This window comes from Lepidochelys kempii, chromosome 11 (assembly GCF_965140285.1).
Source record: "Lepidochelys kempii isolate rLepKem1 chromosome 11, rLepKem1.hap1, whole genome shotgun sequence".
Taxonomy (NCBI): Eukaryota; Metazoa; Chordata; order Testudines; family Cheloniidae; genus Lepidochelys; species Lepidochelys kempii.
Window position 1 is genome coordinate 64,494,013 of NC_136390.1, and position 18,184 is coordinate 64,512,196.

General features: G+C 43.4%; 1 protein-coding gene across 21 annotated transcripts in view; it reads left to right on the forward strand.

Annotated features, from left to right (window-relative positions):
* MAP2 (microtubule associated protein 2) overlaps positions 1–18,184 on the forward strand; it is a 341,433-nt gene that overhangs the window by 55,705 nt on the left and 267,544 nt on the right. For 20 of the 21 annotated variants that reach the window (XM_073306661.2, XM_073306670.2, XM_073306672.2 and 17 more), the window contains exons 2-3: positions 10,498–10,556; positions 15,187–15,245. The gene's annotated coding sequence lies outside the window, so the exon portion shown is untranslated. The remainder of the gene's footprint in view (positions 1–10,497; positions 10,557–15,186; positions 15,246–18,184) is intronic. The other variant, XM_073306662.1, reaches the window with a different exon arrangement.

An 18,184-nucleotide genomic window follows, 5' to 3' on the forward strand; every position in this document is an offset into this window, starting at 1 on the left:
GGTCATTGGATACTTAAGCATAGATATATAAAAGTGTTGAGAGTTACCTGTAAGTAGGCTTGGAAGAATTCTATTTTTATTTTTTTATAATTTTGACAACTAATATTGATGCTGAGATGTAAATAAAGATCTTTAAAAAATGATTACATTTTCACAGTTGCGTGAAATTGGGTGGGGGGAGGTCAGACAGTAATTACTTAATACCGGCATTATGACACATTTTATACACAACAAGGTGGGACTCTGATGAGTTCTCAAGCAGAATTTTTTGTATTTGCCTATCTACAAATTTCAGTTATTATCGATTGGAAATATTTTTATGTAGATTTGTGTGTACAGTGAAATTGACACTTCCTGATGTTTGTGAATAAAAATTGAATCCTTTCATGCCTCCCTATAAACAAGTGTCTACTATATTCAAGCAGATACATTGAGATGGTCTTCCAAATCTCTCCACTGAGCTCAGTTCTGACCTGAAAGGAAAATGTCTCCAGGAGTATCTCACTTGCAACTTCATCATGCTTCAGAGTCTTCAAGTCAGGCTACCACTGAACAGGACAGTCAGATATTTTGATTGCAATGCACAATTGACGAGACATTTATGCCTCCCATTTACTAATACATAGTGTTTGCATTTGTTTTAAATCTATTTTTAATGATGGCTGAAGGACAAAATTCTTCCAATTTGTTAATTGTACATTGCAAATCTGCCAGAATAATTTATTTACAAAAAAAATATTCTAAAGATGCATGTCATCTGTTAAGAGAAAATCATGCACCATTAATTATTTGCTGATCACCAACAATGTGTTCTCCATTGTACAAAGCAGAGATATCAAGTCAGACAGTGCTCCAAAAAGCTTATGGCCTAGAATATATTCATTTCCTTTTATCTTTATTAGCCCAGAACAGAAAAAAAAATCTCTAATCCAAAACCCTGTCTTGCTATTGGGAAGTCATTCTGTTTTATGCAATACAATACTTAAATGAGTGGCTGACTGAAAAAATACATTGATTGGGGCAGTAGTATAGTGCGGCTTTGCCAGGTCCTAGAGCAGCGGTGGGCAAACCTTTTGGCCTGAGGGCCACATCAGCGTTGAGAAACTGTACGGAGGGCTAGGGTAGGGAAGGCTGTGCCTCCCCAAACAGCCTGGCCCCCGCCCCCTATCTGCCCCCTCCCACTTCCCGCCCCCCTTGAAACTCCCGACCCATCCAACGCTCCTTGGCCCCTAACCGCCCCCCGGGATCCCACCCCCCATCCAACCCCCCCTGCTCCCTGTCTCCTGATTGCCCCGACCCCTATCCACACCCCTGCCCCTACTGCCCCCCTGGGGCCCCACTCCCTATCCAACCCTCCCTGTCCCATGACTGCCCCACAGGATCCCCTGCCCCTTATCCAACCTCCCCTTACCATGGTGCTCAGCGCAGCAATGCCCCGCCGCCTGGCCGGAGCCAGCCACACCACCGCTGCGCTGCCTGGCAGGAGCGGTGGCCCGGAGTGCTGGCAGCACGTTGCGCTGAGGCTGTGGGGGAAGGGGGACAGTGTGGGAGGGGCCGGGGACTAGCCTTCCCTGCCAGGAGCTCAGGGACCGGGCAGGACAGTCCCTCTGGCCAGATGTGGCCCGCGGGCCGTAGTTTGCCCATCTCTGTCCTAGAGATTAGGGACTAAATTCTCAGCTGGTGTAAATCATCATAACGCCATGGAAGTCATGGAGCTGCACCAGTTCACATCAGCTGAGAGTCTGGTCCTACACAGGTATTCAGGATTGGTAATGATTTTGCAGCTCTAACCTAGGCAACAAGGTCATTGACAAGGGTCAGGAAGAGCTTTTCCTTCCATTTATAGCACAACGCAATTGGCTGGGTGCGTCTCTGTGTGTGAATGGGTGCTGGGTTCACTTTCAGAGGACAAATTAACCCTTGGTTACTGCCAGCAGCATGGTATTGGACTGCACAGGCCAATGATTTAATCCAGCCCCTGTTGAAAAGTCAGTATTTGCAAAGAGGTACCCCAGATTTCCTTTGTTTAGAATACACGTTAACAGTGGAAACTGTGTGGTTTCCATTGGCAAATGTCCTATTTAGTGTAGCATGCTGTATATTCCTGTTGTATGATGCATGGATCAAAATGCATGTAAGGTTAGGGAATGTCTAGAAAGGCAATGTTTGCAAAGATGGTTGAGAATCCTATTCACCTATTTTGAAAAGAGAGACCCTATTGGAGTCTTTTAGGCTTGTAATGTAATCAGAAGCTAACTTGAATAATTTCATTACGAAGAAAGCATTTCCCAAAGTAATCCTTCACATTTGTGGAATTTACAAACTTTATGGAAAGCAATGGATCTCCAGTTTGGAAACCTCTAAATAGACCTCAGTCTTAGAAATTGAGTCATTTGGCTCTTCCTTTGTTTTTGGGTTGCTTTAGTCTAGTTTTGCTTGATATATTTCCATAATTTGGCAATTGCCTAAAGGAAACGGCTTAAGGTGGTTGGTAACAATTTTTTCTCAACCATTAGGCCCTTAATTGGGGCCATGGTTATCGGCCTGGAAAGGTTGTGTAGCTCTTTTGTGGATTTTTTTAATGAGTGGCTTTAGCATCAGTTTGCTGAACTCTGGAGCAAATTTCCATTTGATTCAGCAATCACTGGGATATAGGTTATGATTGCTAGAGATCTGAGGGACTGATGCATGGTATAAGGGTCAAACCAGATGGATGAGAGGCAGAGAGATCCTCTCAGCAAGTAAGCCTTGGTATTATTATTTTAAATTTTTTTGTCACAGCCATTGGGGAAATATTGAATAGGAGGAAGATCTGGACTTCCAACATGTAAGAAAGAGCTTGCCTGTTTCCTACATTAGTGCCTTCAGGGTGCGAGAAATCCCCAAACATTTCAGGTGCTTGCTCCAGCCAGAGGATTTCCTATTGTAATGCATGATTGTATCCCTATCTGGGGTGCTTTGTTCCACAGCATGTTGCACAGGGCAGGTCTTGGGGGAGAAAGGAGAAGCAAAGCTGTGTGGAAAAACATCCCTTTCCAAGGGTCTCAGATGAATCGAGCACTTTTGAGTTCTTAAAAGGATTGTGAGTGCTTTAGCTATATCCTGATTAAGTAAGTGAGGTCACTCACTGCCTGAGAAGGCTGTAAAATGTAGGGCTTCTCTCCTTGCAGGGCACGGGTTTCTGTACTGCTGCCAGCCAAGATGGGGAGACAATGGGAAATTGCAGCTTGAAGGGAATGTTCTCTCCGTGTTAAGGGATTCTTTTCTGAGAGCACAGCAAGTAATTGTAGTTCCTGTTGAGATAACAATATTGCCCTTTAATGTGAAACAAAGTAAGGGCTGGATTTTCACTTCCTCCATAACTTCATTGTTGCTTAGATCTTCTGTAAAGCCAGAATCAGTTTATTTCACCCTTGAGTACCCAAATAGCATCCAGCATACTCACTAGTAGCTCTCTTTCTTCTGTAGAGGAGGAAGGATGGTCCAGTTAGGGCACTACCTTGGAACACAGACATCCTGTGTGATCTGGGGGAAATCACTTATGTCCAGATCCTAAAAGGTATTTAGGTGCCTAATTCCCATTGATTTCATTGGGGTTAGGTGCCTAGATCTGGGCCTTCATCTCTCTAAGCCTCCGCTAACCATCTATAAATGGGGATAATAGCACTTCCCCACCTCTCGAGGGTGTCATGAAGATAAATACCTACAGGTTGTGAATTATTCAGATACTATGGGAATGGGGCCATATAAGTACTTATGGTAGTACAGCAGTAAAAATGTATTTTTTCTCACTGTAGTCAATAGTTAGTACCTTTTAATACATATAGGGAGCAGATCTATTGAGTTAGAAAGTGTCATTGTTACATACTGCGTACACTTTTCCAAATGATACTTCATTCATTTAATTGCTTGATGGTGTATATCCTTTAAGAGGCATAGTTCCCATTGCAGTCAATAGCAAAACTGCCATTGATTTTAAGGGTGCCGGATCAGGCCTTGTGAGTAACAATAAGGAATTTCAAGTAATTATATTGGATACACTCCAAGAATTTATTTTTTTGAAAAAAGAAACCAAAGATACATTTCAAACATCCTTTTCATTATTCCAGAACTAAGAACAACTTGTTTCATTGCATGATGCATTGAGATAAACATATGGGGCAGATCCTCAGCTGGTTTAAATTGTGTAGCTCCTTGACTTCACTGGAGCTATGCTGATTTCTACTAACTGGACTCCTACCCTTTAATATTTTATCTTGTGAAAGAGGAAATGGAGTTCCAGTGAGTTCTGTAAGTCTCATAGTTGAAAATTGCACATTACCTTTTGGATTGTAATAAAACTAATGGCATCATTGGGTCCTGGTTCATAACTAGGGCTCCTAGATGTTATGGTCATACGTACTGACATTCCATTTTCCCTGCGGGTGCTCAACCCCTGGTCCGTCCCAGGCCCTGCCCGCACTCCATCCCTTCCTCCAAGGCCCCCGCCCCGCCTCTTTATGTCCCTGTTCCACCCCTGCCCCACCTCTTCCTGCCCCCGTTCTGCCCCCTGCTCGAGTGTACCCCATCCTCGCTCCTTCCCCTAGCCCCCAGCGCCTCTTGCATGCCACTAAACAGCTGATCTGCAGTGGGCAGGAGGTGCTGTGAGGGAGGGAGCGGTGCTGATTGGTGGGGCCACCAGCAGGCCTGAGTGGGAGGAGCTGATCAGTGGGACTGCCGTAGGTGCTCCAGCCCTGGAGCACCCATGGAGTCGGTGCCTATGGTTACAGTAATACAAATAATAAATAATATCTGCATTTGTAAATGGATATGTATTGTATCTGTGACCTTACTCTTAGAACAATTTAATAGGAAATTGAACGCTCTAGAAGAGGAATATTAGAAAAAGAATAAAGAAAACTACAAATGAAAGGAGTTGATGTATAAAACATTGTCAGTAGCTTTTTTTCTGATATGCTAAAATCAAACCTGTGTTTGGCACAAACTTTCTTCTGTTCACCAAAACAATGCAGATGAAAATATGGCTTGAAAATTTTATAGACAAGTAATAGATTTAGAAGGCCTGATGCTGATCTTAATTTCACCCATGTAAATCCAGAGTAACTCCATAAAAATAGGGAGAGTTACAAGGGACCACATTCCATGCAAATAAGAACAGAAACAGGCTCAGAATGTTTATTTGGGGTGAGATTTCCAAAAGTGCTTATCATTGGCCTAACTCTGCTCCGATTATAGTCGGTGGGAATTTTACCGTTGACTTCAATGGAAGCAGAATTAGGGCAACACTGATCACGCTTGAGAATTTTTAAAAGAGTAATCTGGAAATCATAGAAAGTTTTAAACAGAAAGAGGCCGTAGGGCTTTACTGACAACTTACTGTGTGAAAACTTACTGATCATGTTAATTCCTTTCCCTAAAACTGAGAGATTAACATTTAGGAAACAAATTTTCAGTATAGCATTCAGAAAACCAAACTCTGAGCTCCTATTAACAATATAATGTTGCGTGTCAATTTATTTTGCACTTCAGGGAAAATGCTCCAAATATCTGTTCTGTTACTCAGTTCCTTCAATTCAGAGCTACGCTGTTACAGATTCTTCCTTATGTGTGGACAGTCCAAATTGTTTTGTAACATTCTTCACAACCTGTAAAAGTTTGAGGGACTCAGAGAGGCTAATGGAAGTATTGAGGTAGTTGAGAATATCCTTCCCCCATACAGAGATAAAGTTGTGCTCCCAAGGAAATTCTGGTTTAAAGAAGTAACAGAAGATTCATTTATTTTACTTCCACATAGAACTGTGTGTGTGCCTGGCTGTCACAACGGGCTTCAGACATGAACCTTGGTCAGACATGAACCTTGTGAATTAGCCTTTTAGTATTTTCTGGGAAAGGGCCCTTTGAGTACATTCTTTCCTCATTCTACTTTGTTGTTTGACTGAGAATGTCATGGGACAAAGCAGTCTTGGACATTTCCATGGCTAGCAAGAGGCAGATGTAGTCGCTCTGTGAAATGTGTCGTGGTCTCAGTCCGGTGGCAGCGGATCACATTGCTGATCCTATCTCTACATCTGTCACAAATTGGTACCTGTGTTTGTCAGTCTCTGCAATGAGAAAAAGGGCTTGGAGAATGACAAGGTATCCCCTCCAGCGCCTGACTGAGATCCACCGATCTTGTGGGGCAATCTTGCACTGCTGTTGCCCATGCTGGATAGATGGAAGACTTCAACCACCAGAGGTGTCATTCTAAACTCTCTCTTTTGTAGTTCACACAAAAATGATAGCATTGCCCAATTAGATTTAAGGGAAGGAGGGTAAGAATTCCATATAGGTATGTCCTTTAAAAACACCTCTAATTTTATTAGTCACCATGAGTGGAATAAAAAAATGCCAATACACAGAGTCGCTAATTGGTTTGCTCTGAGTCAGAGACATTGGTGTGGCCCTGTTTATTAGGAGTCGTTTCCTAAATTTGCACTGGGTGTGCACCAAAAACCGATGAGTAAGGCCTGTGATTCTTAAAGCCCTTGAGGTGGTAAAAGAAGTGAGGGCGTTTAGTTACTGTGAATGAAGAAGGTAGGCACACAGGGGCCTGTCTCTCTTTATGCTGTGCTCATAACCATAGTATATAGGCACCACCAAAATTCCGTGAATTCTGTGATCCCCACCCTCTCAGCAACATCTCAGGACTGAGGGTGTCAAACTTCATGCGGATCCAGCAATATTAGCCTGGACGTTTGTCCTTGACCAGGAGTAAACATGTGGACTGTGCCTTTAAGATGCAATACATTCATATTTGTTGGAGCCTCTTCAGTTATGTCTCTGTGTTAGCTGCTTCTGTGTCTGATTAAGCGCAAGATACCAAACCAGGAGACAGTCTCCTCATCTGAAACCTGACTGGGAGGGGTCAGGGACTGCTGGACAGGGTTTGTTGCTCATTTCTCATCTGTCTTGCCCAGGCAAGGAAGATTAGAGGCAAGTTGTTAAAAGGCAGCATTTTTTCACTGGCAGTTCCTGAATGTTTTAGGGCAAGAAGCAGCCTTCATAAAGAACTTCAAATCTTCAGTACACAGCACTACATTTTAGGGCCAGTACAGCTGGTGAACACAAATCTCATTCAGCGAGTCTGACAGGATTAGAGTTAATTTTCTTCTCAGACATATGGAGTTAACCAATGATGATAGGGTCCCTCCCAACTGACATATTTTAGGGACCGACTCTTCCTTTGCTGGTACAGAGAGGAGGGAGAAAGCAGATCAGCAGGTTTTTCCCTCCTCTTGATTACGCCTCAAACCTTACATCCTCTCACAAGTCCTGTCTGTCTAATTGACACATGAAACCGATCTGTTTTTCTTTTCAGCGTGTTGTCTAATGATTAAAGCAGGAGACTGAGAGCCAGGACGGTTCTCTTCGCTGACTTGCTGTGACTTAGGGCAGTCACATATCCTGCCTGTTACTCAGTATGACCCTGATCCAAAGCCCATTGGAATCCGTGGAAAGGCTCTCATTAACTCCAGTGGTCTTTGGATCAGGCCCTCGTAAAATGGAGATATAATCCCTACCTCACAGGAGTATTGTCTGGTGTAATAGCTTTAAAGAGGTGGAATTCCTATGAATATTTGTCATCTTGTCTATCCTCCCCCCTCCCGTGTGTAGCAATGAAGATTTTAATATGTTTTTGTTCAGTCACGATGACTAAATAACAAAGACATTTTTGCTACCGGCACTCTCTGGCCATGGTTAGTCATTTGGATAGCAGCGCAGTGGTTCAGGGCAGCTGCAGGCATTCCTTTTCTTGGATTAACGCTGGAAAGGAAACTTAGGCAGTGCAATGAAACACAGTGCATAAATAATAATAAATACATTGTTTGTATGTATAGTAGATGTTTTCCTTCCAAGAACTGCAAAGCACTTAATATAATGAATTAAGCCTCATTATGCCTATGCAGGGTGGTAGGGATTACTGTGCCCATTTTACATTGCGGGGGCAAGGGAAGTAGGAAAGAGAGAGTCTAAATGACTTGCTCTAGGTCACACAATAGGTTAGTTGTCGAGCCAGGAAGAGCGCTTAGGAGTCCTTACTCCCAGTCCCTGACATTTAACCCCTTGGCAATGTTCCTTCCTTAAAGATATTCTGTGGCACTTCCATATGATGCGCAGTAAGAACCAGCATCTGTAGGTCTTGTCGCATTGAGTTGCCGTTGTGAACACGTTATTTTATTTGCCCGTAGGGTTCCCTGAAGTGAGTCAGCTGTCAGTAGAGCGATCAGCCAGGTCTGCCATTTTACCCACATTTTCTTCATTTGCTGGCCTTTGGTACTTCTTACTTAGTGCCCTCATTACTACCTTTGCTAAACCAGTACCTTGGGCTTAATTTAGAAATAAGGGGGACTGTAACAGGGTGGCCTACCCCTTTAATGGCCAGGCGGCCTGTGGCTAACCAGCCATATTCAATCAGCCCTGCCTGTGCCATAATTAGCTGCCTCCAATCCTAAAGGGACAGAACTAATTGGGGTCAGGTGGCAGCCTGCAACACCTGGACCTCATAAAAGGGTTGAAAGAGAGAGCCTAGGGAGCAAGCTGTTTCATGAAGTGACTGGAAGTCAGTGCTATATCCCAGAGCAGAGAGACTGGGAGCTGAGTTCAGGGGATGGGCTGAAGAGAAGCCCAAGCAGGGTGAAAGAACTTGTATGAAGGAGATTGAACTCTGAGAGCGACCCAGCTGGAGGGCAGAGCCACATGAATCCCCAGGAGAGGCAGAAAACCCAGGTGAGGGGGAATTGAGGTAGGGAATGCCTAGTGACCTAGGCTCAGCCAGCAGGGAATGCTACAGGGCAGCTATGCCCTGTGACAGCGACCTTCTGCACATATGTCTTCTCTCCACCATGTGGAAGGGAGAGGCTTAGCTTACCTTCCCAGTACCATGCTTGCCCCTCTCCAGACCCCACAGAGCCTGTGCAGGGAGAGAGGGTGGAGAGTGAGCGGGAGCACGGGAGGAGTGGGTGGAGGCGGGAAAAATGCTCATAGAGAGTCCCTGGAGTGGGGATCGGGGGACGTAGCCTGGGGCAGTACTGCCTTTTTGCAGGACTTCTCTTTGGGAGATCTGAGGAGGACCATGACGTGGGAGAATCCCTGGTAGTGTGGTACGATGGAGCCAGAATGCCAGGGTGAGAGGTGGGGGTGGAACTCTTGTGGGGTCAGGTTTCCTGGGGATGTCTGAGACAAGCCCTGTGGTCTCTCCCAGGAGTGGAAGGGTTAGTATGGTGGGATATCTGTGAAAGGATGGGATTTAGGGTGGGAAGGGATGATCTAGCCCTTTTTATTAGCCAGGTTTCATGCAGTTTTTACACTAAGAGCCATTCATATTACCAACAGTGAGGAAAGTGATTTGTTTGCTCAGATGTTATCATACATTTAGTGATTAACCCATTATTATTAATTTAACAATGATTAGACCAGCAATAAAATATAGTTTTGTAAGGACTTGCCTTAAACTGTGGCTTCCAATATCTTGAAATCTAATTCTTTCAGTCCTCTAGTCCATTATCAAATCAGGCTCGAGCCAGGGAAATTGGCCACCCTGCTGAGAGGGGAAATATCTCTGGATGTTGCACAGAGAAAATGAAACACTGACCAAGTATTACTAAATAGTGTCTGAAAAATTACTTTGGAAAGGCAGTGTGTTCCAGTGGGTAGGGTACGGGATAGCTCCTCTAGAGACATGCAGGTCACTTCACCTATGTTTCCTCTCTCACCCTTTGCTTAATAGAGCCCTTCTTGGCAGGGTCTATCACTGTGTGTCTGTACAGTGCCTAGCACAATGGGGCGTGATCTCTGTTCGACACTAGAGGCTGCTGTAATACAGTTGTTAATTTACTTAGTTGACTCATATTTTAATTGCTGGTATTTTTTCTTTCTTAAATATAGAGTCACAAATGTTTTATTCAGTGAGAGCATAAATAGGGGGTAAGATTCTCTCTAAAAAGGTGTCATGCCAACCCACCCAAAAGACAGTTTGGCACAGGTCCTCAGCTCTGGGTGAGGAGCACACACAGCAATTCGGATGGGAGGAAGGATGTGCAAAGGTGGCTTTAAACCACCTGTGCTCCCCCAATCCTGGATCTGCAGTTCCCTGGCATAAGTCAGTGCAGCAGAAGGCAGAGCTGCTCTGACTTGCACTGGCTGTCAACAGTCCAAATGGGTGAAGCCCAGAAAAGCCCGGGCCACCCCCTCTACATTGGCAACCAGGAAGGGTGGTGTCCTTGGAGCTACAACACAGGTTTCACACCACAGCTGGGTCACCCTATGCTCATATGTTCCTCCCATTATAGCTGGCTATGCCCCTTCTAGGGATGCTTTACTTTTTACCAGAATAAAGCAGCTGCCTCACAAGGCCTGGGAATCTCCTTATAACCTTCAACTGGACTAAATGGCTGTTTAACATCGAAGAGCCTTTTCCTTTAGTAGCTGTAACTAACTGAGGTATTTGCTTTGTTTCAGACTCTGGAAACCTGATCTAAGCTATCCTGTGACTGACAGCTTTACAGCTACACCAAGAGGTGGGTTTTCTGTTTGTGTTGGTCTAAGATCCCCTCATTCCAGAGCTTGGACAATACTGTACATCCCTGATTTTACTATGGTTGGTTAACTAGCCAATTCCTATGGCCTCTCAAACAAAATGAAGATTGTTTCTCATCGAGTTCTGTGTGCGTGTGCTCACGTGTATTTTGGTGGTTTTTTTAAACGAAATAATGAGCACATTTACTCAGCCTTGCAGTGGATGGGTTTCTGAAACAGAAGAAACTCTAATGAAAACAAAAATGCATAGTGAATTTGCCAACTTCTTTGTACAGATGTTTCTGTTTTCAGTAGAAATTGTCTTACAGACAGTGTCAGTTAACATATCCAAGAGCCAGGCCTGCTGAGCACAAGTACTGTAAACTGAATCGACAACAGAGCGTTTTTCGATTCTCAAATATCGCATTTTGGTGGAGCAGCTGCCAAGAACATTTACCGCAAAATGAGGGGATAGACAGTCTATCAATTACAACACGGAATTCATTGTCTGAGGTTTCTTTTCTCTGTTTTGCCCAACTGTTTTATTGGGGATGTTTATAGAATACACTAGTGCATCCCAACCGCAGATGCAACCAGAAATGTTAGTTCGTGGAACTTAATGGAGCATCCTATCATTATCTACTAAGAAAAAGATTACATAACCAGGGTGTAGACCATTCTTCATGGGGGGAGGGGCTGGAATTAAAAAATAATAAAACAGCTGCTGAATGTTGTTTTTACACTATCTAATTATTGTAGCAGGGACAATCCTCTGATAACTCCCAGTTTGCTCTTTTCGGTCCATGAGAGGTACCACCCTCTGATGGTCTCGATTGTTTGAAGTCTCTCTCTTTCCTCCAGGGTGTCAGCTGACTCTTATAGCCAGGGCCAGGCCGAAGGTCTTTCCTGCAGCAGGGTCTAGCTCCTTTCTTCCCTGGCTGGGACATGGCTCAGCAAACAGTGTCTTCTCTCCTTGGGAAGGGTAATTCTGTGTACCTGGGTTAGGTTCGCTGGCTGTGCTTCTCCCATTATTTCTGCAGCCAAGCTGGCTGTTTCCCTTCTTATTGCATGATCCTCTTTCTGTGTGTGTGTGTGTGTGTGTTTCTGATCGCCTTTCTCTCTAGGGAGACCTGGATAGGTCCACCCAGCTGCCACTCCTATGGGCTGACTCCCAAAGCCTCTTGATTGGCTCGTCTCTTTGTGGGGGGAAAAAAGCTCATGGAACTCATGTGGCTGGGGAGGCCAGGCATCATGGAGCCCCCAGAATTCTTTGCTGTCCTTTTGCATCAGTCCCATCATGCCTGGGAGTCAAAGAGCCTCCAGCTGCTGTCTTATTTGTAGCCATTGCCTTGTCAGCATCTCTGGGTGAGAAAGGAACCCACATGGTGAAATAAGCAAAAGCAATTGTTTTCCAGTGTAATCAGCGGATCAGCTGTGGGGTGTTTTCTTCCTTCTGTCTGCTATGTTCTAGACTGTCTCACAAAGAACACAGTGACTGTAGAAAACCAAGAGGCCACCTAAGTGCTCCAGTTTGCCCAAGGATTGTGTGTGTTTTTAATTCTGCAATCCTATGCCATTCTTACTAAATGAGGAGTGACTGAGTGAAGTACAAACAACATGTGTGTATTTTCCAGGTGATAAAATGAAATCTTTTAATATAGGATTGCGTTAATAAATACAGTAGAACCTTATTTATCCAAGCCTGCATTATCCGGCCGCTGTATTAACCTAACTGGGCAGCAGGGCTTGGGCTGTCACTCCAGGGTGATGGGGCTGACAGTTGGAGCCTAGCCTCCTGGGGCTGACTGCCAGAGCCTGCCCGTTCTCCTGATTATCCAAATTTTTGATTATCTGATCTTGCCCTGGTCCCAATTAGATTGGACAAATGGGTTCCACTGAATTGGGGGGGAGGGGCGGCTAAAATTCCCCCAAGTCATAGTTGTCCATGCTCAGGTATAAATTCAGACTGCTGTTGGGCCTGATTCTGATGCCACTAAGTCAGTGGCAAGACTCCGCATGACTTCAGTAGGAGACTAAGCAGGCATTGTTTTTTTTCTTTGTTAGCAGCTCCTTGTTGACTTGAAAATGCGCACTTAAAATTGTTGAGTGTACTATATATTAGTCACTGCATGGCAAAGGGGCACTTACCTGGCTTTGTAGATATGCACTGTGGGCCAGGCCCTCAGAAGCTGTAAGTCAGTCTAACGCCAAGGATTTTAATGGCGGTATGTCAGTATATGAACTGAGGATTTGGCCCTAAAAACTAGGCTGTTTCACTGGATGCTTCTTTAAAAGTTCTCTGTTGAAGCCAGTCGGAGTTTTGCCTTTTACTTTGTGTGAGCAGGTTTGAGCACTGAGGTCCAGATTTTTAAGGGTACTTAGGCATTGCTATGCTGAATGCAGCAACAGCTAAATACCCTTAGAAATCTGTGCCTAAATCCTTGAGAATATGTATTGAATGTGCTGCCTGCTATTAATAAAACCTAATCACAAATAACAATAGATTTTAGTTGACATATCTGATCAATTCATTCACACATTTTGCCATACTATAACTTATATGACAGTAAGACCTAGAAGTCACAACTAACATGGGGTGGGCGGGGGAGGGATTTTGCTAGTTGCTGCATAAACCTGTAGTATGAGATAATCCTTCGACCAAAGATCACACATTGATCTGCTAAGCCTGGCTTCCTTAGGAAAACAGTGTATTTGAAATTGGTTTTGCAGACTTTTAATTCTACCTCTGTAGAACTTAATAGAAAGAAATGAAAAAACTTGAACGTTTCCAGAAACCCTTTTGCTTACTCTGAGCCAGATTTTTCAGAAGTGCTTGGCTCCCACAGCTGGGGCAAGATTTTCAAAAGTGCTCGAGTCACATTTAAGCATTTAAATGAAGAGCCAAGAGTTTCCAAATTTAGAGGAATGTGTGCAGAACATTTCCGAGTATCTGGGTGTGGATTATCTTCTTTAGCCCCTTCCATTCCATTTAATGCTTTCACATGTCTGTGCACGTACGCACATGGGGCTATGACTTTTGAAGGTGCATTTGCTAACTTGAATGATGCAGTAAAGATATGGCAATAGGCTTATGATCTTATGTACATGGAACCACACAGATGCTGCTTCACTGAAGTTAGTACAGGTTCATGAGACATTAAGTGAACTTCTGAGGATGGACTGTGCTTCCCAAAAATGATTTCAGAAGAATGTTAATTCAATTCTTTAACATCTGCTATTAAACTACTGACACCGTCCATTTAGCTACAGTATAGACTGTGCTTGATCTGATAATATCCAGAAACAGTTGACCACGTGGAGAAGTTTTATTCTCTTCTATACACAGAGGGAAGAGAAATTATCTCTTAATTAAATGTAATAATCAATTATTTGAATTGCATTTTAGTAAACCAGACAGATGGAAATTGCTGTACTATTTGCCAAGGGCAGACGCCACGCAAGACCAAATGAAGATATTTCAGTTGAAATTTTATTAGTTGCCCAACTTTTATCTTTCACTAATATTGTCTTCTTTCTCTTCTCCTCTCCTCTCCTCTCCTCCCCCTCAAATCCAGGCCATGTTGAAATCCAGCTGTTTCCATCTCCACAGTACATACAAAACTTCACCTGTCCCCTTCTGTCTTGACTGATAAATCATCTCTCCCTGCCCTGATTGCCTCCCACCTGCATTACTGCCGCCTCCCTGGTACCCATATTGCTCCTTCCTTCCAATCTAAAATCCAGCTACAAAAATTATCTTCTTTTTCTGTTGATCTGACCCTGTCTCACCACTTTGTGGATACCTGTGATGGCTCTCTCTTGCCTAGCCCATTGAGGTTAAATTTCTTGTCTGGCCTTCAAGGTGCTACACAAATACTCTCTGATCTGCATTTCCAAACTCATATCACTGCATTTTTCTCACCCCTCCAATCCACCAGCAATGTCGATTTCAATGCTGCAGCTTCCATGCCTTTTTCTCTGAAGTCCCTTTGCACGGAACATCCTCCCCACCTAGTTCACCAAGCCATCCAGGTCCCTCCTAAAGACTCCCTGTAAGACTGATTGAAAGTTTTCAGTAGGGAAAATGTTTGGTTTGTCTACAAAAACTTGAAACATTTTCACGAAAACTCAACTTTTTCTGTTAAAACTTCAATGTAATCAAAATGCCAGATAACTGAAAACTTGTAAAGTCAGTTTTAAACTTAACATTTTTTGGGGGGGTTGGTGTTTTTCTTAGAAAATTTTAATTGAAAAAACTTAGACAAAAATATTTTCTTCTTTGTATCAAAATTTCTCAGTGAGGAGAGGGAGAATAAGCATTTCCTGACCATCTCTAACTCCTTATGACTTCCACAAGGCACAAGCCAAAAATACTAAGATATTTTTTAAAAGCACAAAAGGCATTTAAGTTAGTGAAAGTCCTATTGATGGTCAATGCAGGGCTTGTCCCTAAGTCCCATTTGTTCCTTCCTCAAAAAATGCTATACAACCTCCGTTCTCAGGGCATCCCATCTTTTCTGCTTCTGTCTTTGAGATTTCAAGCTCTTCAGTTCAGGCACTGTGACTATTTTATCTGGCTCCCAGACTATTGGCAGAGCTTAGCAAATAACTAGAATTTTTTCTCTCTTCTAGACTGCCGAGCTGTCATCCCACTGCAGAATAGTAGTTCACCACTCTCTCACTTTTCTCAGGTAATACAGTACCAACAAAATTCATCCCTGGTGTAATTTCATTGGTTTAAACAGAAGTAATACACCTTCACTTACTGTTTTGTTTTTAATGGTGATGTCTGTATTTTCTATGTCAATATGCAACAGTAATTAAAAACATCGTTAGTGCTAGATTCTTACAAACAGTGGTTCGGATTGTGCTTTGTCTGATCCTTTGTCTTTCAATGAAATGGGTATTCTCTCTGTTTCTGTGTTTTTGTTTTTGCTTTAAATTATAAGGATCCAGGAATTAACAGTTTAGTTGTTTTTAGAGGCATTTGTTCACATATAAGTGTGATGTCTTCCGAGATGTCTCTGATGGGTTCTCTTTAATGCCTTAGAGAAATTAAAGGCTTTCTCGAAATACACATGGAATATGAGGAACAGAAAGGAAAAAGACACTCAGATGGTAAATGAAAGCGAGAGAGAAATATAAACATGTTCTCACACATGTACTTTGGCTATAGTCGCCATCAAAAGTGACCCAAACAATATGCCACAAGGTTCCATGTGCCGATTAATCATTACTGATATTTCTCTTATTCGGTAATGATGAGGGCAATTATAGCAAAAATAATATTAACGCATAAGAGGCACTGTAGTGATGACTACCGCTTATGAATTAGTGAGGACAAAGCACAAAGACAAGGTAGTGGTGGGTGAAGGTGAGGATAGGAAGGGTGACCCAGTAGTTAGAATGCTAGCCTAGAACTTGGGAGACCTGGGTTCAAATCCTTGTTCTGCAACAGGCTTCCTGTGTGAGCTTGGACAAGTCAGGAGGGTTTAGGCTCCTAAATGTGTTTTGAAAATGAGATTTAGGTGCCTAAATCAGTTAGGCATTGCAATGCTGAGCACAGCAGTGCCTGAGTAACTTTAAAAGTCTGGGCCATAGTCTCTCTGTTCCCCATTTAAAATGGCCAACTAGTGCTTCCTCACCTCACAGGGATGTTGTGAAGTTACAATACACTAACAATTGTGAGATACTATAGTACTGTGGTAATAGGTGGCCTGATAAGTACCTTAGATGGAAATGTACTATATCTCTAATGCATAGGCTTGCCTAAGCACAAACAGGGAATCTCAAGTAGGAAGTAGAGAGGTTAGTTTATCCCTATAGTTGGCACTGTGCAACTGCTGCTGGGTTACTGTGTCCAGTTCTGGTGTCAACAATTCAAGCAGGCTGCTCATAAATTGGAGAGGGTTCAGAGAAGAGCCACGAGTGATTAAAGGATTTTAGAAAACATGCCTTATACCGATAGATTCAAAGAGCTCAATCTATTTAGCTTAACAAAGAGAAGGTTAAGGGGTGATTTGCCTACCGTCTATAAATACCTACATAGGGAATAAATATTTAATAATAGGCCCTTTTAATATAGCAGAAAAAGGTGGAACATGATCCAATGGCTGGAAAATGAAGCGAGACACATTCAGACTGGAAATAAGGCATACATTTGTAAGAGTGAGGGTAACTAATCATTGGAACAATTTACCAAGGGTCATGATGGCTGGCAAATTTTAAATCAAGTTTGGATGCTGTACTAAAATATCTGCTGTAGGAATTATTCTTAAAGTTCTGTGGCCCATGTTATACAGGAGGTCAGACTAGATGATCATAGTGATCCTTTCTGGCCTTGGAATCTATGAAGTTACTGTAGGGTGACCAGATGTCCCTATAAAATCAACTGTCCCGATATTGAGCAGTTTGTCCTGCGTCCCGACCAAAGTGCGGTCGGGATGCCATTTGTCCCGATATTTTGTTTCGGATGCGTCTTTTTTTTTTTTTTTCCCCTTAGGTGGCGGTGACAGACAGGGGGAGCGCTTTTTCAATGGTTACACTCACCCGGCATATCCAGGTCTTCGGCGGCGGGTACTTCTTTCTTTGCTGGCAAGATTTATTTCCCACCACCGAACGTGCCGGGTGAGTGTAACAATTGAAAAGGCGCTCCCCCTGCGGCAGTCCCGATATTTTGTATTTAGCATTTGGTCACCCTAAGTTGCTGAACCCTGATCAGTCACTTTAAAGTTATAAGAGCACACACAAATAGCTGCCCATGACTTTAAGCTCTATTTGTGTTTGCCCGTTTTTCTGAGCCTTGCAGGTTTTCAGTCCGTTCTGAGGAAGTGAGCAGGTACCGCGTGGTACTTTAGTGGGTGGAGTAAGTGAGACTGAGTTCTTGCATTTAGAACGGCAAATCTGAAGCAGCTGCTTTAATGTTGCCTACCCTCCCAACAAAACATTGCAAGGGTATGCAGCATGCTGATTTACTGCATGTGCGTGGCACTCCCATTAACTGTGAGCAGCAGTGAAGCTGTGAGCAGGTCAGCAGTGTGAAGAGTTATAAAGGTGCATACAATGGATGGGATCTGTTATGGGTACAGAATCACATGGTTAACAGACTTTATCTGTGGGCTGGATTGTGTCTTAAAGATCTGTGTGTGGATCCCATTACCATGTGGGAGGATAGGTCACATGCCTCTGTGGCCTTTGCCCTATTTCATTCTTATGAGCCAATGGAGGGCTCTCTTCTGTGTTTGGATCTGCATTAGGGAAGGTGCAGGCATTGGATGGGGTGTGGAGTGGTGATGTCACTTGAACAAGAGAGGAGTACTTATGTGAATAATGGTTGCAATATTAGGTCCTATGGGCCAGATGCCCAATTGGTGGAAACTGACATAGTGCCACTGAAATCAATGCAGCTACACTGATTTACACCAGCTTTGGGCCTGGCCTGCTGTCTGTTCCTTTTAACTGTGTCTGGACATTCAGACTTGTTTTCTGATGCCACAGGCAAGTAGACGTGCTGAAGCCTGGGAGTAGGGAGTTTTGTTTTGAATGCTCTAAACCAAGGGTAATCCATTATTTTTTGTCAAGATCCAGATTTCTTGGTCAAGGTATAGTCAAGGTCCAGACTCCAGAGAAA